A 15,658-nucleotide genomic window follows, 5' to 3' on the forward strand; every position below is an offset into this window, starting at 1 on the left:
GAGGCTTTCAATAAAGCCTGAATCTTCAGGATCCAGCCCCTAAAGACGGGCTCCCTTTGCCCAGCCTGGGCTCTGGCACAACTGAGCTGGTCCTGGAGTGGCTGCAGAACTGTTGTAGGTTGCTGCAACTGCAGAGAAGCCAAGGCTAAAGATCACCAAGGCAAAGGGATCGCCCAGCCCTGCTGTCCCCCCTGGGGCAGGAGGAAGGTGGCCAAGAGTGGAGGGGAGGAGGGAGCAAGGGGAGAGGAAGGATTTGTTGGGTTGTCTCTTGAAACTGTGTTGTTTTGCTGACCCGGCGCAGTGTGGCACCATCCCTGCTGTGCAGGGGCTCTGCGGGGCTGGGATGGGGACATCACCCCCCGTGTCCCACCTAGCTGGCATCTCCCTGTGACGGTTGCCTGCTCTGCCCTCACCCCCCACAATGGCCGTGGTGACCCATCTTGTAGCCTCATCCTCTGCCTTCAAGGAAACCAGAGGAGAGCCTAAGGTCAAAGCGTGTCACTCAGCCCCTTCTGAGCTGGCCACAAACACAATTGCCTGTCCCTGAGGGTCTAAAAAAGCCACGGGAGGTGGCTCAGTGGGTGGGAGATGCTCCCAGCGCCAGCACGGCATCTCCCAGGCTGCTTTACCAAAATGACTCCACCAGCGTTGGCACCGGGATTATTTAACCACTGTCACTTCTGGGACCAGGCAAAATTGGCCATCGCAGCCCTCTGCGACGGGCGCGTTGCACGGGCACAGCAGCCGCAGGCTTCGTTGCTGCATCCCAGCAGCTCCAGCTGGTTTGGTCTCTGCTGAGCTTCACTGAGCCAAAACTTCAGCGAGCGGCTGCGGGAGCTGCCTCCCACCCGGCCTCGGTGTTGGGACACACGTGGGGCTCAGGGCTGGGGTGGTGAGAGCACGAGGGACTGGGACCGGTGCCCAGGACGGCTCTGCAGGCTGCTGACCCCCAGGCAAGAGGTCTTGGAGCAAAGTAAACCTTATTTCTAACTTTCTTTTACCATGTGGTTAACATTAGTTGCTGCCAATAGTGATAAGCAAAACTTAACTTCAACTGGGGCCATTGCAGTAAATGTTTTGACACTTCCCACCCAGGCTGATCTGTTTGAAGACTCATCTTTTCTGGTTTAATCGGAACCGCAGAAATGCCCAGCTTGCTGGAAACATTTTTTAAAATGAGCTCAGAAAGCAGCAAGTGTCGTTATGAGGAGCTGCTGAGCAAACACGCAGAGTTTAATAGCACAACCCTTTTTGCTTCTATTCTCTGCAAAAAAAGGTTGAAACACAAGGAGTGGAGAGAGCCATTTGCTGAACCTGCATATCTATTTTTACTCCCCTGCCCCCTAATGTTCCTAGAATAAATTTTTTAGCACACAGCAGGGTAGGAAAAAAATAGTGCTGATGGCATCTCTGCTATCCCCATTGTGCTGCGAGGAAAGAGGGCAGCTGCTTTGCTGACCTGTCACTTGCATAAACCCGCATTCCAGGTACAGAGGCCATTTGCTCATCAGGGTTGGTTTGACGAAATGGCCACCGGGGTTTATATATAGATCCTGCCTGTCCTGCCAAGTTGTCTTAAATTCTTGTAAGTTGAATGAAAGTTGGAGGGGATGGGAGAGGATCCGCTTGAAAAATAGAGCCGCTAATCTGCCGGTGTCTCTGGGAGAGCCTGCCGGGATGTCCCGGCACCCCTGGGGCTCCGAGCATCCGCGGGCATCCCGCTGGGAGAGGGAAGCAGGTGCTGCCTCCGCGCCAGCCCGGGGCTGTGGGTTGCTCCACGGAGACCGCGGCCACTGCCGGGGTGCTGGGGGCTTGAGCGATGAAGGAAAGTTGGGAGGAATATTTATAGCTTGCCTCAGCGCCGGGCCTGGGGGGGGGCGATCGCCATCCCGGGGATGTGAAGGGTCCAAGTGTTCAGGGCAGCTCCCCAAGGACAGCGGGACGCAGGGACCGGGAGCACAAATGTCCCAATGGTAAGGCCAGGGGGTCTGCAGCGCGGTCCTCCGCACCCCGCCGGCGTGAGCCCCCAACCCCTCTATCGAAGTTAGATGCTGGGCAGCCGCCCTCTTGTTTATCATCTAAACTGTTTTTGAGAATTGCACGGTTTGCCTTGGATTGTGCTGCTTTGGTTATACCGAAAAACCTCGGCAAAACAAAGCTTGTTTTGAGGTAGGAAGACGTTGCCCTGGCCCCCGGCATCGTCATGGTGGGAAAAGCCCAAAGCAGCCCTGGCCCCACAGCTGGGCCTACATCTGCCCCTGGGCATCTGCTGTCTTCCCCTGGAGATTTTGGGAGGTGACCAACAGGGACTGGATTTGATGTTGGTTCTTGTGTCTGCCTCATCTAAATAATTTTTTTTTTTTCTTTCTGAAGTGCTATGAACATTTAGCGTAGTTTTCACCCTTCTTTGAATGGAACAGATTATGTTTATCTCCATCAGAATTCAAGTATCTGCTTGATAGTTCATTAATGGCACTGATGTGGATTTATTTTTTTTTCCCTAAGTGATCCCATGTCTGTGCCAAAATCTGACTCCAGAGTCTCTGGGTAAGCAGCAGAACTGTGCTATGTTGCCAATTTTCACCGCTTTGGTATGAATTAGCAATACCTGATACTCATACAGAGGCTTCAGGCTCTAAGGTTGTGCCAGCAGACAGAATTTCATCTTTGAAAAGAAATATCCTTTTACTTGTTGTGATTGTAGAGAAGGTCTGGGACGTAAAGCACAGCGAAGGCATGCTCAGTGCATCACTGTGAAAAACCTCATGGCGTTTTAACGCCAGCTCACGAGCAGGGTGTAGGGCTGACTCAGGGGCTTGAATGCTTGGATTTGGCGATGCCCTTAGCGGGTCTTTCAGCTTCATTTACAGATGAGCTTTTGAAGGATGAGCCAGTGAGGGCAAGAGAGGTGGATGGCTTCAGCTCACCCTGCAGGGCATGGAATTACAGCAGGTCCTTCAATAAAGAAGGGAGCAAGCTCCTGGGCAGAGCTAAGTGCATCCCTTCTGCTGCTTGCAGGGAGGGAGGTGTGTGTGTGTGTGTGTCTGTCCTCTGACAGAGGAAAGATGCTAAAGCTGCTTCTCCATGGTCATGCCGGGGGATTTGTGGTTGGTTTTTTTTGGGGTTAGGGAAGATGAACACCAGATGACTTTCCAGAGGCTGGTTCCACAGTACACATGCCCTCAGCAGCCACTGCCTGCGAGCAGTGAGGTTTTGTTCCTCAAACTTGACTTTGTTTGCTGCATGGGGATTATTTGACTCTCCAGTGATACATGCCTTATTTGCTTTTTTTTTTTTTTGCCATCTCTGCTGGCAACTTTTCATTCCTCCCAAGGGTATCAGTACTAGAGACATTCAGCTGACAAAATTCCCCATCCGTCCCCACGCACGGATGTGGGCCAGGCACCTGTCTGCCCCGAGATTCCCCCAGCGTACGCATCTCCGGGAGCCACGGCTTTGTTCCTTGGGGAAGTCTGACTTTGATTTCAGCCCAGATGAATTCCTCCCTTCCTCCTCCTCGGACTGCCAGGCCCAGTGCCGAGACCAGCCGGGTCTAGAAACCCTGGGCAGATATATCTGAGCTATCAAAATCCACACCAAACTATGAGTCCTGTTGCCTTTGCCACTTTCTGCAATGAAATTTGACAGCTGGATGCACCAACGGGCCACTTCAGTGTTCCCCTGCAGTGGAGACCCAGTACCTGCTGAAGTGGGCACATGGTTCCCTTGAGTTTGGCCATGGCTGGTCTTCATCCTGGTAGAGGTAGGTTGCCACACTGTGGATGTATCTTGCTTTTCTCCAGTCTGCCCAGCCTTGCAGTAAACTCTGATATTGTTAAAAATGTGGCTAAAAAGTTCATGTTTTCATTTTTTTTAAGCCTCATAACTTGCTCAGCTTCCTCCAGTGTATCCAGAGGTACTTCTCTGGGCACTTTTCATGTTGATCCAAGCTGAAGAATAACAGACCTCTGTAAGATCTGCTGGTTGGTGGGGAGAGTCTTCTGCCATTCTGCTTGCCCCCAGGATTTGAGGAAATGTTACCCAGATCTTTCTGAAAGGTTTGGCTTTTTGTAAAGACTTACATCAAAAATTCTCAAACCCAGAAGAAAAATTTCCCAAATATCCCAGGTAACATCCATGGAAGATGGATGGAAGTTTCTCTTGAACTAGTAGTACACTACTGGTCAGATATTGCTGCTCCTGCAATGCCAAGAGTAGCTGGTACTGTTGCTGGGACAGTAGGACCAGGGTGTCCTTGATATGTCTGCTTTGCTCAAAATTCCTTAGATGTCTGCACTGGTATCTGCGTCTTAAATTATTTTGAGAGATTCCCAGTAAATTTCATAGAAGTTGTCATTTTATTAGTTAAAATGCAACTAAGTGTCCTGGTTTCAGTGGTTTTACCTGAGGCCACCTCATGAAAGGTTAAACCACGACACTAAGTAATAACCTTTCATGAGGTGGCCTCAGGTAAAACCACTGCTGCAGTTTGCCTAAGCTACTACATCTGCAAGAAACACCCAGGTTTGCATTATGCTTTTAGTACATTTTTTTTCTATCAGCCAATATTGTGAAGCCAAAAGCACCAACTGCACAAGTCTCTGCTCACAGCACGAGTGAGTCTTGGTGGGAAACAGGATTTCAAGGATGACTTTGAGGCATGTTTTAGCCTTTAGTGACGATGACTAAAGTTGTTCTTTGACCACTCCATCCTGATGCGGCTCCTGCAGAGCACAGCACGGATCATCTCAGCGTGGCCACTGCAGCCTCTTAGCCTGGCATGGGAGGTTTGGCACCGAAACCCTTGGAAACCCCCACACCTACATCCCCTTGTGCATCCAGGATGGAGTTCGGCTGTACCTGTATATTGCCATCGATAACATGGGAATGAGAGCAGGTCTCCCTCTGACAGGATTCCTTTGCTTGAAGGAGGGTGTGCTCTTGGGCTGCAGCAGCCTTCAGAGCCCTGGGAAGGGACGCCCTCATCAAGGTCCTCCTGCATCAAGGATGGGGAACATACACCACTGAGAAATAGTGCAAATGCTACCGAATACTGCCAGCGATGTCTGTGCTGTTTGGTGGGGTTCTTTTGCTGCAACTTCAGCGTGAACCATTAGCTTTGTCTTAAAAAAACATAAAAATACCTCCATATCTTCAAAAATGTCTATGTCCTTTCAAACATCACTTTCTGAACTGTCCACAACTTTCTGAACTGTCCACCTAGAAAAAAATTTGGTTTGTTCTTTGTCCAGCCGTGAGCAGCTCCCATGTATGCTGCTGGGGCAGGAAGGTCGAGGTTTGCTTTTGTTCCAGGTCAGGCGCATTTACCACGTAACCTTGACGGGGGAATAGCTCCCCTGAAATCGCAGAGTTTGCTAATAGATGAACACTTTGTACGTAGGTGCTGTGGTGAAGGTGGTGCCCTGCAACTGGCTTGTTTAGCGCAATAAAAATATATTGGGTTCCTAAGATCTTGACCAATGGGTTTGGGAAACAGATGATTGATTCACACAGCTGAGAAACAGGGATTGTAATGTGTTTTGCCAGAGGACCAGTTTGACGGATGAGTTCATTTAAGGATTATGCTATAGATAGAGCTGTTGACAGAATGAATTTGTTTTTATTTTTCATCAGTAGGTATAACACAAAGCAGAACTAATTGAAAGTAGTTTCCTTGTGGCATCTGGTTGTGTTTCTTGCTTTAAGTCTTTCACACGCTGTAAAATTACACCAAGGGCTTTTCTTCACTTCCATTTGCTTTCCAAGTTTTCCATCACTGCGTTTCAAATGGGTTCCCAGTGTGTCGGACATGTTAAGAAATTGCAGACTACACAAGAAATGGAGCCGGGCCATCATTTCTGCTCATTGCACAAATGTTCTGGTGCACATCACAAATCCACGCCTTGAGCAGACGCGCCAAGGTGTCCTCACCTTAGGGCTGATGGCAAATCTGAAACCTGAATGCCCTTCCAGATATTTTTGATGGCATTTTAAACTCTGACCTGTGCTAAATATCATTCCAACGTGGACTGATCTCTTTCTGTGTAAGGCCCAAACCTGGAAGGTGATTATGTTTACCCAAGGATGTGTTCTGAGGTTGAAGGAAGGTGTTAAGTTCTGCAAATAGCTTTTCCAAGCAGCCAGAGAGAACGAATCCTGGTGTTTCTTCAGGGATTTGGCTCGTTGCATTCATTGCCCTCCCGGCTGGGCTGCTATTGCCTGCCCGGCTCAGGTTGGGTGATTGCTGTCTGTGGCTGCTGCGGGGACTGCACCGGCATCTCTGAGCTGAGATCATGCAGGCTGTCGGGGCAGAAAACTGGACTCTGTGGTTCCAACCCATCCTACAAATTTGATCTGTGGGTTTTGGCTTGGGTTTTTTTTCTCTCTTTCTTTTCCAGTTGTGGTCAAATAAGAGTTTTCCAGAGCTGACTCACATGGGGCCAAAGAACAGGAATGCAGCAAGCACAGCGGCGTCTGCCAAACTGACGGACTCGCGATCGCAAGCGAGAAAATACCCCTGGGTCTCTGCCACTGAGTCCCATACCTGAGGAGAACAGTCCATGTGATTTCAGGATTACATTGCAGGCTAAATTCTAGCCTTCGCTTGGCCTCAGACCTGAACTTTAAGCACCAGCCAAAACATAATTCAAATTTGAACACCGGCTATTAGTCTATCTCGTCTTCTGCTCATCATATGTGCAGTCATTCAACAGAAGCTGAAATGTAATTTCTCTGCCAAGAGCCGTTGGTTTCCAAACAACTACATCAGCGTGGTGAGTGATGGAGTTTCCATCAACTGCTGTAGGCCAAATGCAGTCATCTGAATTCAGGTCTTGGCAGGTATGGAAACTTGGAGTTGTCAATGATTTTTATATGAAATTGTACTTAATTACGATTTCTCATTCTGTGCTTTAGTTCTGTTAAGGCTCTTGGAAATGCAGATGAATGGGACCTTTTTATCTCTTAGCTAGTGAGATTTTCTGTTCTTTAATTGACCTTTAAAATAATTTAGTCTGGGCTTGGATCTGGGTTAAATATAGCTCGTTATTTTCACTCCGAGTATGTAATACATGAAAGAAACTAGGTATCCTTTGAATGTGTTTTGACAAGTGCCCTGTCTGTGTGCAGGTATGTATTTATAAACATTTGCGCTGTGTGTATTAAAATGACACTTCCAAAATCAAGTATTTTCTCTCCCATAGAAAAATATTTGTACAAAATGTAGTGTTAGGTTTCCAAAAAATGGGCAGTTCAGAGAGTAAGACACTTGTGGAAGGAAGCTAGCAAGGAGGGGACATGGATTGAGCTCTTGGTATTTATGAAGTGAACATGGAGCTGTTAGTCACTTTATCCCATAAAACCAGGACTAGATGGTGCCTGAAGAAATTGCCCAAGAGCAAGCTCAAAGCAAGCAGAAGGAACCACTTTTCTAACAGGCTTCATGGCACTGCAGGATGCCTCGCTAGTGATGTTGTGGTGGCTAAAACTTTCAAAGGGTAGGATTAAACAAACTCATGGAAAACAGCACAAGCAGTGCCTGTTCACTGCAGAAGCCGTATGGATACAACATCTTCAAAACACCCTGAACTACTGTGGGCTAGAAGCTGGCTGGGTGTGGGACAACTGCTCTTCCCTTTCTGATACCTGTTTCCAAAGCATTTATTACTGACTACTGTCAGAGATGACATGCTGAGCTCCTGTTCTTATTAAATATGATCACTCTTATCTCCTTGATATGAAAAGCCCATGAATTCAAAGGAACTACTGCCTGCAAAACAGAAGCAATATCCCAAAAGCTTCTTGCCCCTGATCCCTTGCCTAAGGCTGATTTGAGTTCAAAACAAGAACAACAGAAAAAGGGAGAATAAATTCAAAGTGTTTGGCAGCAGTTTACTCTGTGTTTTCCAGACACAAACTCTCTCTCCCTTGACCTGCTCTTCCCTCTTCTTCCTAATAACAGAGACACCCCACCCAACCTGGGATCCCCCATCTTTCCATATTACATAGCTGGGAAATACATAGCTGATTTCTTTTTTTTCCCTGTACCTGTTACTTCAGCTTCCACTTTTAGAGACCAGAGGCCAAACCAGCATGAAGAGGAATCATGAATACCGGTCTCCAGCAATGCCAGCCCGCAGTGTTTTGAATGCGTTGACTAAAGAGATGCTACGAGTTCTGGGGACAGTGCTTTGAGCGTGGATGAGGTCTTTGCTTCAGTGATGGTCGTTGTCCTGCAGATTGCTCTGCTGGAAGGTTTGTTGAAGCAGATGCTTCTTCTGACAGCACTGCATGCAAGTGTATATCTTGGTGGCATTAAAATGGGGGGGGGGACTGGACCTGGGTGGGGAGATTAAGATATTTATGCCTCTTTGAGAGATGTTGCTGGGGTAGCAGGATAGTGTAATAAAACCTGGTATTAGCTAGTGAGACTTTAGGCACAGTCGTGCTTGTATAGTCTTGTAGTTTATAGGAATAGGGCCAGATTCCTGTAAGCAGATAAATCCTCTGTTGGTGCTCACCATTTCTGATGTTTGAGGAGCCACCAGGAAACCACCTGGGCAGTAGCATGTCAATACTCAGCCAGTGCATATTTGCATACTGTGTAAATGCAGTTATCGGGAATCAATTCTTCCCTCGTGGGCCTTTGCTCCCTGGGGAAAAAAAAAAAAAAAAAAAGCTGTTGAATCTAATCCATAAACCAAAAAACTGTCTGGGGGACCCAAGTCCTACATAGTGGAGGAATCCTCTGGTTCTGAAAGAGCAAATGGGTTTGAGTGGTGGCAGTGCCAGGACTGAGGACTTTCTCACTCCTCTAAAAGTCAGTACAAGAGACAATCTGGCTAACACAGGAGGAGATACCCACCCAGGGAGCTGGTCCTTGTGTGCTGGCCCACTCTTTCCTTGAGCAGGAACCGCTTGCAAAGAACTTGAGACTGAGCAGAATCGGATTGAATGTAACTTCACATACCCACGTTCTTCCTGCCTGTCTTTTATCTCCCAGCCGTCACTCCTCATCTCGTGTTTGATACTGGAACAACGCCCCGTCTTTGCTTGTTCAAGGCTAATGCCCGAAGCCGCAGCCTCCCCAAGGAGCTGGCTCAGGTTCATCATTACGCTGCTGTTTGTGTAGCCATTTACACCCAGATTCCTACTCCATTGCACGGTGTGCATTTCTCAGATTGGTGTAAATGAGTGTCTGGTGTAGACCAGCATCATGTCTGCTCTGCTTCCTACTGCCTGGTCTTCTCCAGAATGAAAGACTTGGTAAGCAGAGCTCCAGGGACCTTTCACTGCTCTTACCCTTTCCCTTGCCATCAGGGTGGGACAGTGCAGAAAGATCAACACAAGTCCAGAAACCATTGCTGCAGCAGTGAGAGTGAAGATGGATGTATCACATGTATTCTTTGGGAGGGAAAAGGGATGGAGGGAAAAGGTAAAAATGGCCCATTCTCAGAGACTAAAACATAACCTCCGGTCCTCTCACCTGACAGCCTGTGATCAGTCATCAAACTCCCTCCTATAACTGCTGCTGCCACTTTTCAGGGGGTGGAAAGCCCCATTAGCTCAGACCTATCAGTGCCACTTGGCAGCTGTGGTGATTTATGGCAGAAAAGACTCATCATCTGCAACTGTCAAGGCTCCAACTTCATTTGAAATACTTCTGCTCCTCCAGATGATTTACTGCTCAAGCACAAGGTGGTAATTTTATCTCTTTTTTTTCTTCCCCCTTTGCCCACGACAGACTGGATCCCACGCACAATCCCCTTCCAGAGCGACGGTGTCAAACGAGCGAGATGAAAGCCGCTCCATTTTTCACAAGCCCTTCTGAGCGGTCTGCTGGAAGACGACTGCATAGCCAATTGCCGTGTCCATTTTGCTGGCACCTCCAGCATTTTATGCGGTGTCTGAATCTCAGCAGGCACCTCACGCCTGCTAATGGCTTTGCGAGTCAGCCAATCAATTGGTTATTTACGGCAGGCATGTCTCAAAACTGCCGGGTCAAGTTTTCCTACCCTGATGTATTTTGTTCAGAGGAACACATAAATCCTCTCCTGCATTTGCAGCTTAAACCTCCTCAGTGTGAAGCCAGTGGGTTAAAGTTTCCAGCGATAGTAGCGAACTTTATTTTAAAGGGTTGTTCTCCTGACTCTTAGGGACTTGGGCACTTTGTCTGAGTCATGAATCAGTTCACACTGTAAGATTTATAGGCATTAAGCTCTCTTTTTGGTGTCCTTTATCTCCGGAGTTTGAAGTCAAAACCAAGGAAATTGAGACCTCTCCACTGTTCCAGTGTTTTTCTGTTTAAGGTGCTCTTCTTAAAAGTCATGATGACATCTTAATTAGGTGCTCTGAAGTGAGATACAAGAAGGCGTGCAGAATTCCTGTACTTGCGGAGTTTGATCCCATGGCTCCAAAATTCATAAGCTCATTCATGGGAGGATGAAGCGCTTGCATAAATTGAACTCTGGATTTTGTTATCAAGCCTCTAAAGACCATAATGCTCCCGTTATTTGGAGCTGCCTATGTCTAGGTGCTACAGCAATATGATTCGAAGTTAACCAGAAGACTTCCCAATCTTGAAGACTTCCCAATCTTGAAGACTTTTAAACGCTAGCCCCAAGGAACAACTATTTATAGCAACAACCACTATGTGCAAAGGGCATTCAGTCAATCAGAAAGCATGGGGTAATTCCTGGGCACACTGTGCAAGTGGATGAGACAGGATCACAGTCATCTTTCTGTTTAGCCTATAGTGGTATCTTTTCAACATATGTGCATGTTTAGAAGTGAAAAAATGTCCATTGTAAAATCAAGTGAGGGAAATTAAAATAAACGAAGTTTCTAAAGCCACAAACACTGTGCTATGTTTCAGTGCTTTGAACAATAAATTGCTCACAAAAGGAAACTAACTGTTAATGACACAAAGTAGAGATTTCATTTGGTCTCGTGTCAGAAAATAAGCATTTTCCCCATTAGGATGTAAGCAATCTTGTAACTGATAACATACTGCAAACATACCTTCAGCTTTCAACATTTCTAGAACCTGGAAAAGATAATCTTACAAATCAAAGCTCTTCAAGTGGCCTTGCCCCCAACACTTAAAATTAAATCTAATTTGACCGATAATAAAAAAATATCTGCCCGTCAAAATTTGGACCAATCCACAAAATTCCATGTAGATAAAACCAGGGGTATCTCTCTGTCTGTGGCTAGGATCCTGTGCAGAACAGTATGGGATTCATCATCTTCCTTTTCCCAGAGCTCTCAGAAGAAGTGACTGGACTGGCTGATCAGTGATGACCCAGTTGTAAAGGTAAGGACAAACACGACAACATGAATCCAGCCCTAGAGTTAATGTTTCTTCTTTCAGCCTTTCACGGAAACAAACTCAGTACCTGGCAGAGCACCTTGAACTTTCTCAGTGCTACAGCCCATGCAAGGCGGCCTCTCTCATTCTCAGACCTCATGGACTTTTCCAGCCCTTCCCGACCTTCCAAGGTAGTGATTTATGGACCTTGTCTCCCAAGGAATAAGTTCAAATCTTGACATTGAGTCTTCCAGCCCACACGGGACTGTTTGGGTGACAGCAGCACATGAGAACAGGTCTACGGCCCCCAGCCTTGCTCCAGGGAGGGTCACCCCCACGCTCGGCACGCAGCCTGCTCTGAAGGGACCATCAGCTCCGGGGTTTCTCTGGAGGAGAGGAGGAGGACTGACTTTTTGGCGTTAGCTTAAAAGGTACTGAAATTGTGTGGACCACCAGTTGCCACGTGATGGAGTTACACGCATTCATTTAGGTCCATGCTCTGGGAATGAAGAAGGCCCATGTCCTTCATGGCGTTGAGGATGACTTCTGCTGATGAGAGGAACGATTTCCACCTGAGATGACTCAGTATTTGCAAGGTATTGCGGCATTTCTCTGTTTACAAATGAAGACCACTTAAGCTCTGCGAATTTTTAAGGCATGGGCATTTGAGAGCACAAACAGAAACTAATGAGAAGATATAAACACTGAAGTGTTAACCCTTGAGTGACCTCTGAAACAGCTGCATGGGGAATGTGGAGCTTAAAAAAAAAAATCCTTTTGTGGCACTTCTGTAGGTGATTTGATGAGTATTTTCAAAGATGAACGGGTACTTGTTAGAGGGTGGCGATGCACAAACGCGTGCGCACGTTTACGACTCCTTGATGAAAGTCAAGGCAGGCACCTGGAGATGCTCTGGAAACGGAGGTTCCTTGGCTGTGATGTTGTGTTATCAGCTCCGTGGCTGTGCAGGGAACAGCACTGTGTGTGGTGGAAGTTTTTAAAATGATTTTCATCAGCATGATTAAATGCTTATTACATGAGTCAGCCATACGGGCTTCATTAAACCAGTGAACTCAGAGGAGCCTCCTCATCTGTTTATGAAAGCCATCTGGAATTACGGATGGCTCAAGAGATGGAGGATGAATGCAGCTCAGTGTGACAGAAGCCCAATTCCCCTCTCAGGAGCCTGCCTGCACCAACCCGCGTTGCACTCCTCGCCCCACACTCGGGGAAAGGGGCTTTTATTTTTTCTTTCTGCACATTTCTGGGCAAAGAACCAAGGCCCGACATGACTTTAACAGTGAGACTTTAAATATACCCTGTCGGGATGTGACACAGGCACCTTTTTCTGGTGGCAGGATATAACACAGCTTTAAAAAAAAAAAAAAATAGATGCAAGCTTTTGCACTGGAGGGAAGTGTACCTTGAAAGGAAAGACTTAATGAACTTTAACCAACCTTCCAAGATCTTTATTAGTTGCCCCTTTATCAAATTAAATTCACACTGTGCTAGGCAGCTTAAGTACTGCAAGTTGATGTCATGTGCTAAGTGCCAAAGTAGGCTTTAATTGGCTGTTTAAATGAGAAAAGGGGTCCTGCTGCGCTGCACATGCACATACACACACATATAGCGAGGGGGGCAGGCGGGAAGGAGCCTGGCTCACGCTCTCCCCCTGCTAAAATAGCAAAACAAGGTACTAGATTTTTCTTGCACTAGCTGGAAAGGTTTCGCTCTGTGTCGGCTCGAGCCTTGTCGCTAGCAGGCCAAATAACTGAAGGAAAGTTTGCACGAAGGTCCCTAAGCTCTGTCCCCAGGGTTGGAGGTGATGCAAGGTGGCTCGTCCGCGGCTGCGAGCTGATGTGCTTCAGGGTAAGCTGGGATGAGATGCTCATTCCAGAAATGTCATCCCGTGGAGTTACTCAGAGACGGCTCTTCTTGAGCAGCTTTCCCAAGAAACGCCTGCTGATCAACCTGGCAGCGTTTTAATAAAGATTTTTTTGTATTGGTCACAGCTCAGTTTCATAGATCACGAATTAGTCACGGATGTCAACAAGAGTAGCCAGAGCAATAAAGGCCAGATGAAGATGAACGGGTCACTTGTCCTGCAGAAGAATTTTGATCTTAAAAATACATTACAGGGGCAGCAGCGGAGTTAAGATTACAGACAGCTCTGCTGCTAAAATGGGGAGTCCTTTGCCTTCCCGATGGGAAGCTCTGGCCTCCCAGGAGGAGCAGTTAGTCACACACGGAGGAATCCTGCTGGGATTGCTTGCGTGGGATTGTCCAAGGCGACCACTCGCATGACTAACCGCTCTAACTCTTTGCGAGAGGAATGAAAAATTAAGTGGCAGTGGTGTTTCTTACTCCCGCGGCCCAGATGTAACAAGGGTGAAAGTGGTGCTGGAACTTGCTAAATTTGAACAGTTGTTTTCTGTTAACACACGGCCTTAAAAAATGCGATTTGAGAAGCTTGTTAGAGAGCTAGTGTTAACATCTAGTCCCAGCGCAATTGGGCCCTTCTGGGCGGCAAAAGCCTCCTGAGTGTCCAGCTTTCCCCCTCCAGCTGCATCCTCCCGTCCCACTCATCTTCCTCGCTCCCGAGCACCGACGCTCAGGCTTTGGCTTGAGCTGCCATGGTGGCAAGCTCCGGTGCTGCCTGCAAACACCCTCCCTGCTCGTCCTGACCCACGGGGCTGAGCAGCAGTGGCAGCGAGCCCTCAGCTTGCTTTCCACAAGACCCAGGATTGGGGGGCAATGGCTTTTGAGCAGCCTCGGCTGCCGCCCAGCTGCTGTCCCCGGCAGCCACGCTGGTGGTGACTGGGGGACACTCCAACAGGGAACAGCATCACGGACCACAGACCTTTTTCTTTTCCTCCTTTGTTGCGCATGCAAAAAGCATTTCTCCACTGCTAAGAAGCCTCGAGGCAGCTGTGTTGTGCTCCCTTCCTCTCCGTCTCTCTTCTCCTTCCCCTGCCTTCACTTCCAGCCCTTCTCTGGTTTCCCCCCAGCCCCTCTCAAGTCCCCCTCCCCGAGTCTACCTTCTCCTTCTCTCTTTCCTACAGACGGGTGAGAGCCACCCGCCTGCCCCATTAAGCCGGACACTTTGGGGAACTCCTGTCTCCTCTCTGCAACTTGCAGCTGATTTTATCTGCCCCCAGGGGATGGTTTTCATAAGGCAGCAGTCAGCGCGGAGGTGCGGAGGCTTCCGGCCCTCGCACTAACTTGCATTCCAGCATTAAAGATAATGGATACAATGGAAAATCAATGGAGAATATGTAACTTTATCCCATTCATAGCTTCATATTGCATTACACCGTGGCCTTCAGATACATAAAAGTGATATATGGCTGAACTTGGCAGGAAAAAAGAACACAGGAAACAAATATCTTTGGTAAGAATCACAGTCTAGGTATAAACTATGTAGCAAATAGGCCTGCATATCTTCTGTTTTTCATGAAATTTCACTGCATAATTGTTTTTCAGTAATTTGTGAGAGTGTAAAAAATAAATCAAGTCTTTGTGCATATTACAGATTTCCCTTGAGTGAGATAAGAAAGAGAAAGAAAATGACTGCTTGAGTTTCCAGCCTCAGCCAGATGCCAAATCTGTAAGAAATACTGCTTTTTTGTATTATATCAGTGGAAGGAAATTATTGCTGCTATTATCTGCCCTTTGGTCAGATGCATATTCTGCACCTTGGCTAATGTGCCTTTATGGTGCAGCCACCTGCACTTTTTCGAGGAGTTCATCTAATTACAGGGTAGATGAGTCAGGCTGCATTTCCTATGGGCTGTCTTCAAACATAGGAAGTTATTAATACCGATTAGCTGAAAAAGTCCAGGTCTTCACTGCGACGTTTCCTGGCTAATATTAGACACACCTTCTATACTTTAAGGTGTGATGGCTGATAAGAACCAGTAGTACGGCAGCCGAGGTTTTATGGTGGTGGGTGCAGCGTGGGACAAACTGTCCCAAGAGGATTTTTTTCCTACACCTTTGAATGAATTCAAGCAGACAGGCTGGAATGAGAACGGGAAACTAAAGGTAGAGGGCACAGCCTGGGATGTGTGAGTCCCTTAGGAAATGGTGAGGGAGCGGCACGGCGCTGCCTCTGGTCTTGCTGCCTGGCAGCAGAAGAGAGCTATTGGGAAATTTTCCCTTCAACAGAAAGAAATATCTCCCCAAAGGAGAGCTGAAAGTTCCTAGGAGATGTTGTTGTAAGGCTTAAGCTCCTTGTTTTGGAAGAAGATTAAAAGGAACTTGGCTATTTAATGAGAATTAAGCAGCCGCAGCCAGGATCTAACAATGGGCACGACGGGGACCTACTGGGAGCAGGGATCCCTGCACGAC

The 15,658-nt window shown here is 47.5% G+C and overlaps 1 long non-coding RNA gene across 2 annotated transcripts; it reads left to right on the forward strand.

Moving 5' to 3' along the window:
* The first annotated feature begins 367 nt into the window (after positions 1-367).
* On the forward strand, positions 368-11,354 carry LOC142031857 (uncharacterized). Of its 2 annotated transcripts, XR_012650624.1 has the most exons (5): positions 368-3,763; positions 6,399-6,840; positions 8,059-8,253; positions 9,002-9,264; positions 9,743-11,354. It is a non-coding gene; the product is annotated as an uncharacterized LOC142031857 (long non-coding RNA). The 2 variants fall into 2 exon arrangements; XR_012650623.1 differs by lacking the exon at positions 368-3,763 and having other exon boundaries at positions 4,514-6,840.
* The last annotated feature ends 4,304 nt before the right edge of the window (positions 11,355-15,658 follow it).

This window comes from Buteo buteo, chromosome 6 (assembly GCF_964188355.1).
Source record: "Buteo buteo chromosome 6, bButBut1.hap1.1, whole genome shotgun sequence".
NCBI lineage: Eukaryota > Metazoa > Chordata > Aves > Accipitriformes > Accipitridae > Buteo > Buteo buteo.